The sequence below is a fragment of the Protopterus annectens genome, chromosome 13.part0 (genome assembly GCF_019279795.1).
Source record: "Protopterus annectens isolate FY-2018-M chromosome 13.part0, PAN1.0, whole genome shotgun sequence".
Classification (NCBI taxonomy): Eukaryota; Metazoa; Chordata; order Ceratodontiformes; family Protopteridae; genus Protopterus; species Protopterus annectens.
The window spans coordinates 393,852,876-393,874,105 of record NC_056747.1 but is presented as its reverse complement, the minus strand read 5'-3'; the positions used below and the strand labels follow the sequence as shown (position 1 = coordinate 393,874,105).

The 21,230-nt window shown below is 37.8% G+C and overlaps 1 protein-coding gene across 1 annotated transcript in view; it reads right to left on the bottom strand.

Annotated features, from left to right (window-relative positions):
* The window catches only part of GRIN3B (glutamate ionotropic receptor NMDA type subunit 3B), a 688,331-nt gene that overhangs the window by 438,686 nt on the left and 228,415 nt on the right, over window positions 1–21,230 (bottom strand). The window lies entirely within an intron of this gene.

Below are 21,230 nucleotides of genomic sequence, written 5' to 3'. Positions count from 1 at the left end.
AATGGCTTAAATAATGCAAATAAAAGATCAAACTTACTAAAATATTTAAATCTAAATAAGGCACAAATAGTATTTCTCCATGAAACGTATTTTAAGACTAATGATAGCTTTATTTGGAACCCTAAGACTTAACTCAATCCTCCTATAGAACAAAGACAAAAGGAGTATCAATTCTCTGGAAGAAAAACATAATCAATCCAAAAGTTATTTATAAATATGAAGACAAAGAAGGTCTACTAGCATTTGTTATAATTAAATTTAATAACAGAATATGGACCTTAGCTAATCTATATTGGTTCCCAGGAATTGGAGCAAGAACGGTTAAAAAACGCCTAGATTTTATTTCCAACAATTATAAAGGAAATCTTATACTGGGAGGAGACTTTAATTGTACCTTAGAAGCTTCTGAAACCACCAAGAAGTCTTTTCTCATAGCAACTATTTCAAAATACTTAAAAAAATAGATTTATTAATTTCATTTAATTGACACTTTTAAAGTAAAAGATGAAAAATTCTTATTATTTCCCCATAAAGACCATAGATTTGGAACACAAACCCAAATAGACAAATTATTTATAGTTCAAGATTTACAAACAAAAATCCTCAACTTCTCAATAGTTCCATACCCCTTCTCAGATCATGACTCTCTGATAATGAAGCTCCAAATAGAGTTTAAACCTTTAATCCTCTCAACTAGAATTCCATCATATATCAAGAAAATTAAAGAATTCAGACCCTGGATGTTGTCAGAACTACAATTATTTCTTGAAATTAATAATACAGCAGTAATCAGTAGAGTCATGGTTTGGGACTCATTAAAAGCTTATTTATTTGGTAAGACCCTTAGCTTGTACAAAAACAAAGTTAGAGAGTGGGAATCTGAATCATTAGACTTGCAAACCAGACTCTTGACAGCAAAATCTAAAAAAAAATCAGAATTATCCAGAAGTCAAAAAAGAAATAGAGGAATTAAATAAAAAATATAATGAAATTCTAACACACAAAACTTGTCTAGCCTTGTAAAAATTAAAAATAAACTCATTAGCCACCTCCCCCAGATATCTACATAATTTATTTACAAGAATTAAAACACAATCTAAAGCAAATAACATTAGTAATATATATCATGAAAAGAAAGGGAAAAAGTATCAGATATAGGAGACATCCTTGAAGCATTTCGGTTCCATTATATAGAACACTTCAAAAAAGAATATTTAGATACCAATCAAATAAACTTAGATACAAACCGTATCAATATAAAAAAAATTCCCAAAAAACTTAAAACTAGACCTACAAAAATCTATATCCTATGAAGAAATTGTTGACAAGATAAAAGAAAGTAAATCTAACAAAGCTCCAGGGATAGATGGTATAATTATAGAAATTTACAAACTCATCCCTTCAATAGTAATCTCGCTTTTTCATAAAACTTTGCTAGAAGTCCATTCAGAAGCAAAAATACCACCCTCATGAAAATATTCTCTCATAACACCAATTCTAAAAGATAATAAACTATCAGACCGTTGCACCTCATACAGACCTATATCATTACTGAATAATGATTACAAAATATTCATGTCAATGCTAGCTAACAGAATGAAAATCCCACTTTCAAAACTAATTAATAATGATCAAACTGGATTTTTATATAACAGGTACACACATGATGATATTAAAAGGATACTTACTCTTATAGATTATGTAAATAAAGAAGATAGAGAAACACTTGTAATCAGATTAGACATAGAAAAAGCCTTTGATTCCCTCAACTGGGAATATCTATTTAAAACTTTAGCATTATTTGAATTTCCTCCTCCCTTCATCTTATTACTAAAAACATATATATTAATAACTTAGCCTACATTAAATTAGGTAATTTCACCTCAGAATCTATCCATATAACAAAAGGTACTAAACAAGGATGCCCCATTTCTCCTATTTTATTTTCTTTGGCTATAGAAATACTTGCAGAAATAATATGCAATAATTCAAGAATAAAAGGAATAGAAGTCTTTGACTAGTGCATATCTAAAATAATGCTTTTTGCTGATATTTTATTAACCCTATCAAACTCCAGAGAGTCATTAGGATAGCTAGAAGAAGTAATGGAGAAATTTTATAAGATTTCAGGTCTACACTTTATATTTTTAAATAAGAAAAAAGAACTGCAAGTTACAGATAAATTCATCATAGGAAAACAAGAACTTATGCTAAATTATTTAGGAATAGTGCTATGCAAAAATATAAACGAAACAATATTAATAAATTATAAAAACATTATTGAAACAATAAAAATATATATAGAAAAGTGGAACAAAATTATACTAACTTTTGAAGACAGATTGCAATTAATAAAAATGGTCTTATTGCCAAAAATATTATATGTAGCATTAGCAATACAGTTAATTCCTGAAAGATGCATTCTTAAAGAAATAAACTCGTGTTTAATAAAATTTTTATGGTATCCAAAAAAGAATAGAGTTACTCTAACTCATCATATTAGACCCTGGAAACAAGGAGGATTGAATTTTCCAGAAATAGAAACATATATAAAAGCATCTGTGCTTAAAACTACAGTAGACCGGATAAACCCAAATTATTTTGCCAGCTGGAAAGAATGAACAATGGCTACATTAACAAATTAATTTAATCTGTTAAAAATGTTTAATAGTAGACAAATCAAACAAACCCACCCTGGTACATACTATGCATAAGTATACAATATAATATAACAAAACCTTCTAAAACAACACTGATTAATCATTACATCAATTCCTTTAGGAAACTTATCAATGCAAACATAGATCTAAAACTTTGGTTTGATTTTTTAACCCCATTTACCATCACTAAGCACTTCCCTCACAAAATATATAGGGAAACAATAACCTCCTGGGAACAAAATGGATTTGTATGCTGGTTTCAATGTGTAAATAAATTAAATGTTTTAGATATACATATGATAAAAACTGCTACAATATTCCAACACAGAACTGGTTAACCTTACAAAGCATTCTAATGTACACTCAAGATTTATGCAGATTAATTAATAATTCCTCATTTAAAGATATTCCATATCTAATGAGTTTTCTGTATGAATTTATATATAATAGTTGTGAAAAGAAAAATTCCATTTCAAATCTGTATAAAGAGTTAATAACATATAAAACAATTCCCAACCATCATACTGTCAGTTCTTAACAAAAGGTCAGTCATTGCAGTTAACAGAAGAAATTAAAACTAGCATCTTACTATTAGTAAATTACACCTCTAACACACAGTACTAGAAAATATTTAACTGGAAATACTTACATAGAGCATTTTTAACACCAGATAGAATTAAAAAGATCAGTACTACTATAAATGTTTTTGCTGGAGGTGTGAAAAGTTAAATAAAGCAGACTGGATTCATATTTTTTATGAATGTCATCATCATCATCATCTTTTTTCAGCTGTTCCCATTAGGGGTCGCCACAGCAGATCACCTGTTTCCATTTCTTCCTGTCCTCTGCATCTTGCTCTGTCACACCAACCACCTGCATGTCCTCTCTCACCACATCCATAAACCTTATCTTAGGCCTTCCTCTTTTCCTGTTACCTGGTAGCTTCATCCTTAGCATGTTTTTCCCAATATACTCAGCATCCCTCCTCAGCACATGTCCAAACCAATGTAATCATGCCTCTCTGGCTTTGTCTCCCAACCTTCCAACCTGGGCTGACCCTCTAATATACTTATTCCTAATCCTGTCCACCCTCATCACACCCAGTGCAAATCTTAACATCTTTAACTCTGCCACATCCAGCTCAAACTCCTGCCTTTTTGTCAGTGCCACTGTCTCCAACCCATATAACATAGCTGGTCTCACTACCCTCTTGTAGCCCTTCCCTTTCACTCTTACAGGTACTCATAATCACAAATCACTCCTGACACTCTTCTCCACCCACTCCATCCTGCCTGTACTCTCTTCTTCACCTCTCTTCCACACTCATCGTTACTCTGAACTATTGACCCCAAGTATTTAAACTTATCCACCTTTGCCACCTTTACTCCTTACATCTTCACCATTCCTCTATCCTCCCTCTCATTCACACACATATATTCTGTCTTAGTCCTGGTGACCTTCATTCCTCTTCTCTCTAGAGCATATTTCCATCTCTCCAGGGTCTCCTCCACCTGCTCTCTACTCTCACTACAGATCACAATGTCATCTGCAAATATCATAGTCCATGGGGACTCCTGTCTGATCTCGTCTGTCAACCTGTCTATCACCATTGCAAATAAGAAAGGGCTCACAGCTGATCCTTGATGCAACCCCACCTCCACCTTAAATGCATCTGTCACTCCCACCGCAGACCTCACTGCTGTCACACTACCCTCGTACATATCCTGTACAACTCTTACATACTTCTCTGACACTTCTGACGTCCTCATACAATACCATAACTCCTCTCTAGGCACCCTGTCATATGCTTTCTCTAAGTCTACAAAAACACAATGCAACTCCTTCTGACATTCTCTGTACTTTTCCATCAACACTCTCAGAGCAAACATCGCATCTGTAGTGCTCTTTCCCGGCATTAAACCATACTGCTGATCACTAATCATTACTTCCCTTCTTAACCTTGCTTCCACTACTGTTTCCCACAACTTCATGCTGTGACTGATCAATTTAATCCCTCTGTAGTTACTACAGCTCTGCACATCACCCTTATTCTTAAAAATTGGTACCAAAACACTTTTTCTCCATTCCTCAGGCATCCTCTCACTTTCCAAGATTTCATTAAACAATCTGGTTAAAAACTCCACTGCCATTTCACCTAAACACCTCCATGCTTCCACAGGTATGTCATCTGGCCAACAGCCTTTCTATTCTTCATTCTCTTCATAGCTATCCTTACTTCCTCCTTGCTAATCCACTGCACTTCATGATTCACTATCCAGACATCATCCAACCTTCTCTCCCTCTCATTCTCTTCATTCATCAACCCCTCAAAGTACTCTTTCCATCTGCTCAACACACTCTTCTCGCTTGTGAGTATGTTTTCCTCATTATCCTTTATCACCTTTACCTGCTGCACATCTTTCCTAGCTCACTCCCTCTGTCTAGCTAATTGGTACAGGTCTTTTTCTCCTTCCTTAGTGTCCAGCCTTTCATACAACTCTTCATATGCCTTATCCTTAGCCTTCGCCACCTCTCTCTCTTTGCCATGCACCTCATCTCCTTATACTCCTGTCTACTTCATTCATCTCTCTGACAATCCCACTTCTTCTTTGCCAACCTCTTTCTCTATATACTCTCCTGTACTTCCTCATTCTACCACCATGTCTCCTTGTCATCCTTCCTCTGTCCAGATGTGATACCAAGCATCTTTCTAGCCGTCTCCATTACTAGCTCTGCTGTAGTTACCCAGCTATTTGGTAACTCTTCACTGCCACCCAGTGCCTGTCTTAACTCATCCCTGAACTCCACCTCACAATTACCCTTTTTCAATTTCCACCATTTGATCCTTGGTGCTGCCCTCACACTCCTCCTTCTCCTCTTAATCACCAACATCATCCTACAAACCACCATCCTATGCTGCCTAACTACACTTTCTCCGGTCACCACTTTACAGTCTCAAATTTCCTTCAAACTGGCCCTCCTACATAAGATATAATCCACCTGTGTGCATCTTCCTCCACTCTTGTATGTCACCCTATGCTCCTCCCTCTTGTTAAAATACATATTCACCACAGCCATTTTGTCACTCCAAAATTTTTCTTTCTCATCCATTGCACGCCCAACTTGTGGAGCATATGCACTAACAACATTCATCATTACATCATCACTTTCCAGCTTCATAAACATTACTCTATCCGACACTCTTTTCACCTCCAAAACACTGTTAGCATACTGTTCCTTCAGAATAACTCCTACACCATTTCTCCTTCCATCCACACCATGATAAAACAATTTGAACCCACCTCCGATACACCTAGCCTTACTCCCCTTTCATTTGGTCTCTTGCACACACAATATACCAACCTTCCTTCTGTCCATCATATCGGCTAGCTCTCTCCCTATGCCAGTCATACTGCCAACATTCAAAGTTCCAACCATCACTACCACAGTCCTAGCTTTTCTCCTCTCTTCCTGTCTTCGGCCATGTCTTCCACCTCTTCTCCTCCTTTGGCCAACAGTAGCCCAATTTCTGCCAGCACCCTGTTGGCTAACAGTACTGGTGGTGTTCGTTGTTAACCCGGATCTCGACCAATCTGGTATTAAAGTATTTATTGGTGTCTGCATGAAATGATTTGGCGAAGTTTTACGCTGGATGCCCTTCCTGACCCAACCCTCCCCATTTATCCGGGCTTGGGACCGGCACAAAGAAATGCACTGGCTTGTGCATCCCCAGTGGCTGGGTTCATATTTTTTATGACTGTAATAAAATTAAATCATATTGGAATGGAATCAATCATTACAAGCTTTATTTAATGAATCCTTTACCTTAATTAAAGTATTGATAATTCTAAATGTAAATGAAGGTCCCTACCTGAATAAGACAAATATGTATTTGTTATGGACAATACTTGCTATATCTAGGAAATGTGTAACCAGAAGGTGGAATTCGAATACACCACCGACCTTGGAAGAATTCTACACTTTACTGAAGACAACTGCATTGATGGAAATAAAAATCTAAGAACTACGAATCTATCCCAGGCCACTGGTAAATAATCCTTGGAAGAAAGTTATATCTTTGTTGGCAGTCTGCAATAATCAATATTGTATCTCTGATAACTGATCTGTTAATTGTATATTTAATAACATACAGTGTATATAATTGAAAGTCAGGCTATTGTAAATATCTTATATAGTTGTTTAAAATGATATTTAAAAATATTATGTAAATGTTATTTTAATTGAAAATAAAAAAAAAAAACTGAGAAAAAAAGAAATGCATGTAGATTTTTTTATTTTGTCAGCTGCTCAAGTTAGCAGTACTAATATTAAAAAAGTGTTCCTTCTTTGACAGGTTCCCAGTTGTATTGTGTGGCTATTTTATATTTTTGCATCATATCTTTGGTCCGTTTTTCATAAAATTGTTTTTTTTGGCAAATTAGTGGCAGATCATTAAAGACTGAAGTTAAAAAATAATGACAGACATTTCAGTTTCAGATTTCATACCCTTCAGAAAATTCATACTAATGCAAGACCTACTATTCTATTATCTTTCTAAGTTTATAAGAGCAATATTTAAAAATTGTCCTTATTGTTGGGCCTTTGCCCCACTTGTATGTATGGCTTTGTCCAGATTTCTTGCTCTGAGGTTGAGAGGTATGACAAATGTGTCAGGGCCATCACAGTCAGCCAGAGACCTTCCAAATTGTGATATACTTGTTGCACCCCAGTCCCCCATGTAGTGACCCTGGATGTGTCCAAGCAAGGCAAAGAGCACTTATGCAGTGTAAATGTGCAAATTATCCCCCCATCCAAGGTAGACACAAGTACTACAGTGGCTTTTCATCTGTCCTTCATTTTTGCAGAATGTTCTGGTTTCTGTCATATTTCATATATTCAGAAAGTGCCTTTTGCTCTCTGTTTAAGTAGCAGTGCTTTAATGACCATCAGGTAAGCTTGTCTAAGATTGTAAGATGCAAGTAAGCTTTAATAAGTATAATGTTAAAGAACTGCCAACATTGAAAGCCTTTCTGTTGTTGCCATGCAGAGAATACTTACATAACTAGATAACGTATAAGCCTTAGGTATCGAAATGCATTTGACAGTATTTGTAATAAAGGACAGGATTACATTATTTTAAGAAGCTCATTACATTTGTTGGAGACTTGCAGTCATCTTTGCAGGCTTTACCTGCAAACTAAACAGAATGCCAATCTATCGTATGTGGTCCATAACCTGTGCAGTAATCCTTTAAGCCATGTATCTTGAGCTTGTTTCTTGTTTGCTTTTCATTTTTTACTTTGATCATGTTTTCCACATGAAACAAGTAGATAGTTGTTGTCAGGCAGTAGGTCTTTTTTGGATAAGAAATATTTTTACAAGTGGGGGTATCACAGAGATTGCTACTTTCAGCATGTTACTTGGTACTTTAATAAAGCTGAATATAAATTATAATTAGAACTGCAGTGCAAGGAGAAGTGGTTTGAGTTGAGTGCTGCTTGTTTTTCTTATACTTAATTTTGACTGGCATTCCAGTAATGTATTTAAAAAGTAATTTATTTTTTCATGCCTCACAACCTTTTTGTTTCGATCTAGATATTAAGTAAGCTGTCAAGCAGCCAATGCATTGAAATATTTGTTTTTCTTCTACACTTCATTTTGTCTTGATTGGACTCTCATAATGATGGCTTGGCAACCAGAGCAACGTATTTAATTAAAGTTACAGTGTTTGTGGTTTTAGCATAGCTCCTCCCCTTTCTAGTTGCCCTCACCCATTCCCATTGACCCCACCCATTCAGCTGTCTCCACCACTGCTGAGGATGAACTTCAGTAAAGAATACGGAAATGGAATACAAAACTGAAGGCACATCAGATGAAATTGAGTACAGATAAGACAGCTGTAATGGCAGCAAATGGGGGAAATCAGAAAAAGCTGAGAAATGAGATAGAAGGGAAAATAGGGGAACAGGTCAACTGTTTCAAGTATCTGGAAACTGTGGTTGAGGAGAAGGGAAGTCTGAATAAGGAGGTCAAAGCTAGATAAATACAGGCTGCAGCCAACTGGCACAGAGTGTCAGGTGTAGTATATGCTAGAAGACTGCTAAAGAAGCTGAAAAGTAAGGTGCACAAAACAGTGGTGTGACCAGCAATAGTTTATAGTACAGAAACCTGAGCAGTAAAGGTAGAGCAGTTGCAGCTAGAGGTGATGGAGATGAAGTGCCCAAAAAGGGTGGTAGGATGCACATTGTGGGACAGAAGAAGAAATGAGGACATAGGAAAAGAAGCCAAAGTAACTCCAATTGCAGAAAAGGTCAAAAAGAATAGATTATGGTGGTTCAGATGTGCATTTTACAGAAGGCAGTCTGGTGAAGAAAAATGGAAACAGACAGGAAGAATGCAAGATAAAACCAGGGAATCCAGCAAAGAGGTGGCTGGATTTCATGAGAGAAGACCTGCAAAAGTCAAGCATGAGTGTCAAAGAAGGCAGGAGGGTGGCATTGAATAGAGACAGAAGGTGGCAGTTGACACAATATCCCGACCCCATGCAGAAAATTTGAGAAAGGTGGTTGATGATGATGATGATGATGATGACGATTTGAAGAAAAATAGTATATCACACTGTTTTATTAGAAAAGAGAGTTTATTCCAGAGGCAAAGGAGATACTGAGTAATGAATCTGTTTCTCCATCTTATTTTACTGATCTGCTAAACTAGGTTTAGATCTCTTGTTCTGGTATCTGTGGGACTGTTTTATTTCTAAAGGTACAAGATATCCTGGGCTCCTGTGTCCCTGATTGCTTAGAATGCAAAGCAGAGGCCTCCTGTGAGGAGCCTAAATGATACAAAGAAGGACAGGTCTTCTATGCTTTTCTGAAAGCTTAGGAGGTTTAAGCCTGTGGTCTTTGTTAGGAAGTTCTAAGGTCTCTTCACCTATTTGATATGTCTGGTGAGATGCATTCCAAATGGAGTGTTGTATTCTATAATTTGTCTCATCAGTGCTGGATGATATACCCTTGGTGTTCATCTATGACAACTTGAAGGCATTTCTAACAACCATTGACACATGGGAAATCAAATGAGAGATAATTATCAACCCAGGTTCCCAAATCTCTAACTACATTTGTAGTTTGAAGCAGGGCATTGTCTATGCAATATGTGAGGGGATAGTATGTCTGCCAAATGCAACAATGTTGCATTCTTTAGAATATGATTTAAGCTCATTTTCAATACACTACGCACTTATGATTTGACAATATCACCCTGTATGCAGTCATTAGTAAACTTGGTTAGCCTTGCGTTTTGTGTTTCGTCTGCAGGTCAGAGAAGTAAATAATGAACAAAAGTGGTCCCAGCACAGAGTCCTGTGGGTCACCACTGGTCACCTTCATGTTCACTGGCACACTGTTCTTGCCACCCACACCATGTGTAGTCTGTGTTTTAGCCAATTATTTATCTACCTTACCACCTAGAGATCATTTTGTAATGAATGCAGTTCATTTACTGACTCTGAAATCACGGTGAAGAGTATAAAATGACTTGGCCAAATAAAGGTAAAACGTGTACACTGTGATAGCTGTTAACAGTTTGTGCTACCTTTTCAAAGAAGTTTACCAGGTTTATTATAGACAGATTCCAAGTTCAATATTAAAGATTTCAATCCATCAACAACAGGAACAGAAAACATCAGGACAACAGGAACAGGAACATCCAGCCCTTATCACATCCACTATCTTTGTCTCCTTCCTTCCACCTTCCTCCATCTCCACCTAGTGGCACAAGACCAGAACACAACAGACAGGGCTAACATTTTACAAAACATATACTTAATGCATTATGCAAATCTCTTCAGTGTCTTCAAAGGCCTAAGCAATTTGGTTTGCAACTGCAGAAGCAATCCATTCTGCTATAATTCTTAGTCAAGCCCACTGTATTGATCAATGAATTAAACTTTTGACACATACTCCCTGTTTTATAATAAATAAGTTTTATGAGTTTAGAAGATATTCAAACCTCCCTTGTTTGCTATGTGTCTGACAAACTTGAACACCAGTGGCAGAATCAATAGGCATGAAGTTACAAATAGGCTACATGAACTCAAGCTGGAGCCAGAGGGGACACTAGCCACATACCTACCCAATGTTTTATCTTGCTTCCCCCTTCTTTCCCTATCTGACACCTGCTGAATTTCATTGACCCTCTTCAATCTCCAAAATTGTTTTGAAAGAGAATGGGGCAATACAGGAATGATAATAGGTCCAGTATTACATTCAGATCTTACACCTGTACAAGTGGTAATAAGATTGTCATAGCCCTATTCAAAGATACAACATGAAAGATTCCCTGTATATAAACTGGGGGTATAGAAAATGGACTGAAGACCCGATAAGGCTGACAATAAGAAACAGGGGAGAGATTTTGACTGAGGTGTTAGATCTTGTAAAACAATAGTCGAGACAGCAGATGGATGGAGGGAGGGAGGGAGCGATGGATGGATGGATGGATGGAGGATGGATGGATGGATGGATGGATGGATGGATGGATGGATGGGTGGATGGATTTATATAGTTTGTTAACTGGGGTAGAGCACTGATCCCATTGAACCCATTGGAGTCTCAGCCCAGAATGTGGACACATATCAAGCAGAAAAATAAAAATAAGTTATATGATAAAAGAGCACACTAAAAAAACAAAATTATAGTTAATATACAATGGAAAAAATATTTAAGAAGGTAGTCAACAGAAATCACAATGCACAATATGTAAATCAGTTACAGTAGCAAAATATTGGCAGTTATAGAGGAGATGCTGTTGTGAAAATGACTAGGGAGACTAGGTTGTGTGATCCAATGCATATCATTTGCAAGTAGCTTGTGCTATAAAATGTTATTTAAGTTGTTCCCAAAAGTAGGAGTTAGAGACTCTTTAAGATTTGAAGGATGATCCCTCAAGAGCTTGAGTCCAGACAACATGCAAGTTAACTACTGAGTACTGGGAAAAGAGTAAGGGAGGGTAAACTGAGGAAAGTGAGGATACTTTAAATTAACAGAGCTAGGTTTGTGGATGACCAGGTCAGGGAGCTGAGAGCTCTATTTCATAGTATTCATAAGTAAGTGGATGACAGAATAAAGGACATTACCCAAACAAATATGACCAGACCCATAAGGGTATTGGCTGCAAGACTTAAACAGAAGGTTGAGCAGTGTCTGTTTGTACTGAAAAAAGAAAGCAGGGATACAGCAATAGATGAGACCTCAGAGATATGGGAGGTATTTAAGAACTTCTAGCAAAATGCATACAATGGATAAGCGGGGAGAGTGTAAAGAGAAAATCAAATAAGAGTTGTTCTTAAAGAGACAACGCTTCCAAAGATTCCTAGGGAGTTAATGATATGTATCAGAATAAAGGAAATATATTAATATGCAATATAACATAACTAAACCCACTAAAACTCATATGATTTTTACATTGACTCATTTAGGAAAATTCTTAATGCAAATATAGATTCCTAGGGAGTTAATGATATGTATCAGAATAAAGGAAATATATTAATATGCAATATAACATAAATAAACCCACTAAAACTCATATGATTTTTACATTGACTCATTTAGGAAAATTCTTAATGCAAATATAGATTTAAAAATCTGGTTTGATCTTTTAACACCATTTATAGTCACAAAGAACTTTCCACATAAAATATATAGAGAAATTATTAATTCCTGGGAACAGAGAGGATTTGTTTGTTGGCTCCAATGTATCAAAGAACTAAAAGTTTTAGATATGCAAGTAATAAAAACAACATACAAAATTCCACAACAGGACTGGCTATACAGAGTATTCTGTCATATTCGCAAGATTTAAGTAGAATAGTTAACAATTCTTTGGCTTATGGCTGCCAGACCAGAAGAGGGCGCATGCCCGAAGGGATGTCCTTCCACCGATTTCCGCGGAATGCACAACTATGCACAGTGTGGGTCCGTCAATGTGGAACAGATGTTGGTGACATTCGCAAATTTTTTAAGGCGGAGATAATCAGCAACCCCCCCAAAGCATTACCTGTGTTCTCTTCACTTTACGGAAGACATGTTTGAGTTGGATTTTCGCTATGAATTGATGCCAGATTCCATGAAACCACGTAGACCTCGTCGTATATTGAAGGCCAATGCACTACCAACGATGTTTGACTTTGCCCAAAAACACATTCGGAATACTTCGGTGCAACGTATTGATTGGAATATGCGAAGAAAGGTATGTCTGCTTTTACAGTAACAACTACAATTAAAAGATGTCTGGACACTACTGTCCAACGACCAGTATTGAGCAAGCAAGCTTAAAGACCATTAAGCAATACCGGGCTTGTATATAGTCACTCTAAGGATGATGTCGCTTTTTAGTTACTTATTGAAGTTAATGTGAAATATCACATTATCTGTAGTCTAAAGTCAGGTGGAGATACAGAGTTGGTTCTTAAGTATTTTATTGTATTTGTACTACATCAGCGGTGTGCACAAATATTACTGTTGTACTTGTATTTGCGACCTAAAAGGTGTGCAGAAATGTTACTGTTGTAGATGCACTTGCAAGTGCATCAAGATGACTGTGTCAATTAAAGGTTAAAGTCTAGTATATGAAGTTGTTCTCCTGTATTTTGCAGCTTGTGGAGGACCTGCTGTCAGAACCACAGCCCATACAAGAGCATTTGGAGGATACAGCCGGAAGCAGTAATATGCAGGTAAATCAAATTAGTTGCATTTGGCAAAAGTACACTTGAAATTAGGCTATGCAGTCCAGTTTTAAATTTTGGAAGAATGGTTTATAAGTAAGGCGTGATGTGCAATGCATTATCACATTTGTACTGCAATGATAGTGAGAAATTTCATTATTAGATAATTGGAAAATAGATATGTGACTGACTAGGGTAAAGTTGACTAACAGTTGTACATCTCTGTGAGTATCCGTTAGACTCTGCACAGGCTTGTGTATGAGTAGTTAAATCAAAATAAAATGTGCATTTACAGGATGGATGTTCTGATGAACCAAAAGTGAAGGTGATAAGAGTCTTGTCATTTACACTTTCCTGTAATGGAATTTTGCATGTAGAGATGACTGAAAGAGGAGGGTGTGTAGGACTCTTTAGGTGTGAAGAGCTCATGCTGAAGTAATGTCTGTTAGAAAGGGGAAGTTGTACAATCCTGGTTACCAATTCACAGTACTTTGGTAAAAATGTAGAGTATGGCCCACTTTGGTAGAAGAGGGTACATAAAGACATGGCACTGACACATTCTACAAACCTAAAGGGTCTCTATACATAAAAGGATAGCCATGCATACATCAATGTCTAAATCTTAATTGTTCTCCATTTGGATTAACAGCAGCCTGCATCAGTATTGGAGCATGATCGCTGTGAGGGAATGCAGATGGACGTTACTGAGCAGAATCACAGTGTTTACATGGAGTCAGGCATACATCCTACTTATGTAAGTGAGATGTACCAATTAGTACATTTGAGAAATAGCAGATGATATCAGTGTGCAGTGATTCCTTTGAGTTGTGAATCAGTAATCACCCGATTCTCTTTCGGGTTTTGTAGTGGACTTTTTATTTACATCCCTTGGCACCTGGTCCCGTCATTGTAGCACATTGTCCATGGTCAGCTTGTCCCACAAAAGAGAGCAGACAGTATGCAAAAATAATGATGGGATATGACACGGACGAGTGTAGCATAGCTGCATGTGTCCAATATATTTACAGTAGCAATTTCAGGGGTGCATTTCTCTTGAAATTGTTGGGCTGGTAGGTCACAATGTCAGTCTGAGGACATGGCAGACAACTGAATGGAAGCTTAAGTTGTGGTTGTTGTGTATTTCGGCTTACAAATTGTAAATTAGGTGTGATATGCAACCAGAAGTGCAGGTGTCGAAATGACCAAGTTAGAAAGACTGTGACTCCTTATTATAAGGCTTACTGTTTGTGATGTAATTGTAAATGGCCACCACAGCACAAGCATTACAAGCATGAATGCCCCTCAAGTTATAGTCACAGCACATCAGTTCGTAACATGATTGTCATGATTCATTACGACATACCTACACTGACCTGTGGCAGTGAAAAGGTTGCTTTTTAGCCATGAAAATGCTACAAGGCTTTTTATGTACTCGGCCTTATTGTGTATGCTAATTGTAATGTATGACAATCAGTTCTGAAATACAGTGCTAAGGATGCCTATACTTTGTATTCTAAACAGGTGGAGATGGAACTTGGAACAGTCTGCTCAGAGGTCATTGTGGACAACAGTGAGGTAATGATTAGTGGATTGAGAAAAACAGGTAAGGTGAAGAATAAGTCCTGTCAGACCCAAAATATGCTGACTGCAGTAAGTATAGGAATACAGGCAAATATGCCAGAAAGTAGTAGTAACACATCCGAAGCTAAGATGATCCAAAGCCATAATGTTGCTATTCAATTTCCAGAAATAGTCGTGCAAACATTTGTAGATCACAATTACAGTAAGGTGTCAAAATGCATACAGAAGAGAAATGCTTTGAAGCCAAGCACAGAAGAGGACGTATGTCATACTAATGTAGAGAGTGGGAGTAACCATCATTCAGTGGTACAGTCTTGCACTGAAGAGGACGTATGTCATACTAATGTAGAGAGTGGGAGTAACCGTCATTCAGTGGTACAGTCTTGCACTGAAGAGGACGTAGGTCATACTAATGTAGAGAGTGGGAGTAACCATCATTCAGTGGTACAGTCTTGCACTGAAGAGGACGTATGTCATACTAATGTAGAGAGTGGGAGTAACCATCATTCAGTGGTACAGTCTTGCACTGAAGTAGTGCAGGTCCAAGAAGAAAATGAGGGCAGCATGTGTAGTGACAACAGTAGTGAGGACTGTATGTCTGAAGTAAGTACATCAAATATGGGTAATGAGAATCTGGAAGACCCAGACTGGGGAGAATCCTCTATAAGCATGTCTCAGTCTGAGGTGGATGATTCATTCCAGGAATTGTCAGTGGAGGAAGACATTGTTGGACAAAAAAAATTCATTGTTTTCGAGGCATGCCTCGATAACTTGATGAAACTTATATGTCCAGTGTGCAGGGCAGCAGCTTGTGAAATTGAGAAGAAGACCATACTTGGAACTTTTGTTTGTGTTGAAGTGTCCTGCTTTAATGGACATGAAATTCTAAGCTGGGAAAGCCAACCACTGCTTGGTCAAATGCCAGCAGGCAACCTAATGAGTGCTGCCGCAGTACTGTTTAGCGGTACTACTTACGCACACATATCAAGGTTTTGTGCCTACATAGGTGTAGAATTCATAGGAAAGACGACATACTACGACATACAGAGCCAATGTCTTTTCCCAGTTGTGCAATTCCATTGGCACGAGCAGCAGAAGGAGCTGTTGAAGGATGCTGAAGGGAGACTGATAAGGTTAGGTGGTGATGGACGCTGTGACAGTCCAGGATTTTCTGCTAAGTACTGCACCTACACTATGATGGATTTAGACACAGGATACATACTGGATTTTGCTGTGGAGCAGGTCAGGCATCAGTGGGACTTGAGAAGATAGGTTTTGAGAGGTGCATGAGAAATTTAATTAGTAAGGGTGTGAGTATCGGAGTAGTAGCAACAGATAGGCATTGGGGTATAGCATTACTAATGCGTACTCAATTTACTGACATAGATCATCAGTTTGACATTTAGCACATGTGCAAAAGCATTCGAAAAAAAATTATGCTGGCTGCCAAACATAAAGGACAAGAGGATTTACTGCCATGGTGCCGCAGTATTTGTAATCACTTGTGGTGGTGTACAGCAACATGTGAGGGTGATCCAGTATTACTTATGGAGAAGTGGTTGTCCCTGTCATATCATGTGACTGACCAACACAGCTGGGGGGGTGCAACCAAATATGTGAAATGTCCACATGAAGTACCAGTACCTCGTGGGACTGATAAGAAATGGTTAGAGGAAGGAGGGGAGTGCCACAGTGCACTGCACAAGATCGTAAGTAACACACTGTTTATAAAAGATCTGCAGCAGACGACAAAGTTCTGTCATACTGGCAATCTGGAGGTATTCCATGCATTGCTGTGTCGTTACTGTCCAAAGTTAGAACACTTTAGCTATAGAGGCATGAAAGCAAGAACAATGTTAGCGGTCTTGGACCACAATGCAAATCAAAATAGGGAGCATTCAGTGATTAGATGCCCCTCTAGTCACTCCGGGCCAGTTGGTGAAAAGAGATACAGAATAGTGTATCCCAAGGCCAAGCAGGAGTGGATAGCAAAGCCTATATTTGATGGTAGGAAGTATGACTACATCTATGACCTCATGATGAACGTAGTGTCTGCCAAGACAGGTAGTCTGAGTGTGGATCCAATGCAAGTACCAGAGCTGCCCAGAAACATAGCTAGATGTGAGCGGCCAGAGAAAAATACTGTGATTGCACGGTTACAGTCTCACTTCCACAGTAAGTCCTAAGGTGGACGTGAAAAAGTGTACAGTTATGACAATGTGATAACTAACTGAGTCCAGGGTACATTAAGGATAAGCTGCTTGTCATGTGCGTATGTGAAAAGAACCAAATTTTAAGCAGTGCCATTGCTACATATTAAAGACAAAACAGTGTCAGACAGTCTGCAAGACTTTGACAGCAGCGGCCGATCTGACTACTGTCACTTAGTACAGAAAAAAATACTGGTAGAAGCGTCAGTATTGAAAATGTGAGAAATGGTAGAGTGCGTCAAGCTTCATATTTCTTTATTAAATGAGACAGTCATGGTGAGGCAGTTACAGAAGTAGATGTGAACTCGTTTATGATTGTTAAATGTACCTGTTGGATGAGAGGGTAGATTCAATTTGTGTCACTTGCACTGTATCAGCTGAAGTAAGTGTTGGTTTTCATCCACTTTTACCCGTATTTACAGTTGAAGGCTTGTATCGCTTTGAACCTGGGTGGTATGTGTGAGTAAAATGGGGAATGGCCTTAGATAATGATATGGAACTGTTATATTTCTGGTGACATGTCAGTGTATAGTAGCTGAAAATGAGTTCTCTGAGTGGGTATTAATGTATACAGAGCAACAGCTGATCCATGTAAAGTGTGTATGGATATAATGGTATAATTTTTAACAACGGTTCTCTCTCGTCTATGAGTCCTGGTGATTGAGAAAAGGTGATCGGAAAGTTGGGTGATCCATTTTGTGGTAATGAGATCTTTTCTGTCATGAACATTGCTGGAGAGAACCGTCCAACCTACGATGGAAATGGTATTTGACATGGATGCCAGAATTACCAAGCTGACAGTAAAGGTGGGTATCACCAGTGATTTTACAGCATGCAAGAAGTAAGGATTAAGTCATACATAAGTGTTTTTATGTGTAACCTAACAGTATGTGTCATTGATGGGCATTTACAGGCGATGTGAATGTGGAGAGCTCAACTGAAGAAATATAACCTGAACAAAGTGAAAGTATCGGCAGAGTCCTCATGGTAAATATTGCACAAAGGAAATATTACAGCCAAGGTAAGTGTGATTTAGTTAATAATTATAGCCCTTGAAGCAACGATGACAGCTCATAAGCGAGTTTGAAAGGTAGACAATACTCATACTTGTTAGTGAAAGGAACTGTCATGATAGTGTGTGATACATGATTGTTTTCTTTATAGTGAATGAATTATGTTTGAGCAAGAGTGTCATTAATTCTAGGGTGCCATATTCAAAGTGTTTGTAGTGCGTAGATAAAATGTATAGTGATAACAGCATTCAGGAATACCAGCTTGAACAGGTTTCAGCTCACTGCACATTGCTGGACATGAACACTTCAGAGGCATGCTGTATCAAGGATGATGGACAGTGAGACCAAACCATGACAGGGATGGGTGTTGAGACTATGTCTGTTGCATGATGCACTTGCAAAGGATAGGGAATGGGAGAGTTCAGTGGCAGTCAGTTGATTACATTCTGTGGTGGTATAATCGATACACTTAACAATTGCAATGGTCATTGTCTGGTGACTTGATGTGCTTGACACACACCTATGTTAGATATTGTAAGGGAAGGGAAAATGAAAGGTTATGGTCTGCTGACTTGACAGCATGGGGTTGTGACACTATTATGAATGTCTGACGTGCAATTGGAAGGGAAGCGCAAGGATCGGTGGACGGACTGCTTGTAACATAAAAATGAGAGGCAGTGGTAGATCAATGCTACTAATTAGTGGACGTGCAATTGATGAATTGCTATGTGTTATAGCAAACATTCATGCACATAGTTAATTTAATTGGAAATTTTCTATCCTTATTTTGGCACACTGAATGCAGGCACACCCGTAGGATAAGTATATTGCTGGTCGTGCATGGCTTTGTGTGTTCTGGATTTTTTCATATATGTAAATGCATCATTATATTGGTTTGATACACTTTGGTATTACAGAGAGTCTGCTAGTTGTAGTAGTGCACTGAATTAGATCAGACCATGCACAGGAATAAAGGCAATAATCATACTAAGCAAAACCGTTGTATGTATGAAGTATGTACTGTACACCAAAAATACATTGAGCCTATATAATTAGCAGTAACCAGTTTCTGTAGTAACTCTTGCCCAGTCACTGAGAAGGCATTCATTGTTAGACATGAGCTTGATAAGCAAGTGGGTGGTGACATGGCACAGGAATCACAATGTTCAAAATCCTGTGTTGCAGTTATTGCCTGTAACAGTGTTTCTAGTCCAAGCCTTTGTGTAGTGTGCTCCCTGTCACCTGTGCAGATGATGAAGGCTGGTGCCCTTGACACACTGTAACTTGTGTGAACATGTACTAAAGTCTGATGCACAGTGTGAGACAACGTAACATCATGCAGCTGTTACAAATTTGATGCCAAAGGGGTTTCTGTGATGTAATACATGTATGTTGGGTAACCTGCAGTATTTTGTAGGGCTTACACACATTTATAAAAAGGGGAGAGCACTATGACATGTGCCTTTGGATATCAGGTGGCAATATTTAGGAGAACTTGGAGTAAGCTGTGCAATATTGCCAAAAGGGCACAAAGCACTGCCTGGTACAGTGACTTGTAATAGTGTAGACAGGGAAATTATGGAGTCAAAATTGTCAGTCTGTACTCATGAAACTGACAGTAGTATTACTTCTGTGTGCTTTACTGCCTGACTTGACAAGTTTAATTACTGCAACTGCAAATTGGATGCTGCAATACTTCTTTTAGTGAAGGGTGTAAACCCTCTAACGTTATGTTTTCTGTGAACTGCACATCTCTTTTGTTGTTTTAAAGATGCAGAAGTCAAATTATTAATGTGAAAAATATGAATAACTGTCTGGCTGAGTAGAGTCTACTGCCAATTAACTGCTCGATATTTGAGCAGTGTAGCAGTAAGATTTGAAATATGCACAAAGAAAGGCAAGGACGGCCTCAAAATAAATTTAGTAATATGGAAAAAGGACTAAAGGATTGCTAAATAGTATCAGCTGAATTAGAGATGATCATATTAAGCTCCCAAAGTGCCTCAGTTATCTGCATTATGCAAGTGATACATACATGCACATATTAATTAGTAGCCCACTGTAAAAAAAATTCACTGCATGGAGTATAGAAAACAGTGAGTTTTTCAGTACATGCTTTTACTGTGCCAGCATCATAGACATAGGTTTGCAGTCTACTGTTTGTGGAGATGATGCTAATGTCAGTGAAAATACAGAAACAACATGTCACTAGGCTGATGTTCCTCAAAGAGATTGTAAAACATACATAAGTGAATATAATAATGTCTTGTAGAAATAAGGAAGAAATAAAAATAGTGTAGACAATGAAATAATCAAGTTATCCTGCACTGTTTTACGAAATTTAATTTGAAATTGTTTACATAAATCTTTCTGCTGCTGCCTAACAAATGATTCTGCAGGCAGAGGGGAAGACATTTGAAATGGCACTCCCTTCCTTTCAATTCTGAGCTGTCAGTTGCAGTGGCAGTTTTCACACCTCTGCAGTAGTGTGGGAGGAGGGGACTTTCAATTCAAGCAGGACTACAAAAGAACACTTAGAACAAAGGCATCCAATTTAGCTACAACTCTGTCTGCTGCTAGATAACTTCAAATTATACTGTAAAGCAAGCTCTGATCTAAACACAAATGAGGGTGATTAGCAACAGAAAAGAAGCAGGCCTTACACAGAAGGAATCCAAACTGACAATGAGTCACAGATTTCCCATTATATGTCAATGGCATGGGAAATCACTGTTACTTCCTTATGTCTGGCATGAGTCACAGAAAGGAGACTTGAAATGCTTTATGGGAAAGAGAAAGGCTTGAAGGAGAAGAAGATCACGTTGATATAGCAAGCCCCATCGGTATCCATGTTGTGGTAAACTAGCTAAAATTACTAATAAAGCATTTAGAGTCAATTTTAGGTGTTAAAATAGGTCTGGAAATAAAGATAGACTGAAAAAAAAAACATATTTTTTTAGTTCTAGGGTGGAGTGTTCCTTTAAAGAAATACATATATGAAATCATATATAATGACTTTGACATGGGAAACAGTATTTCAAAA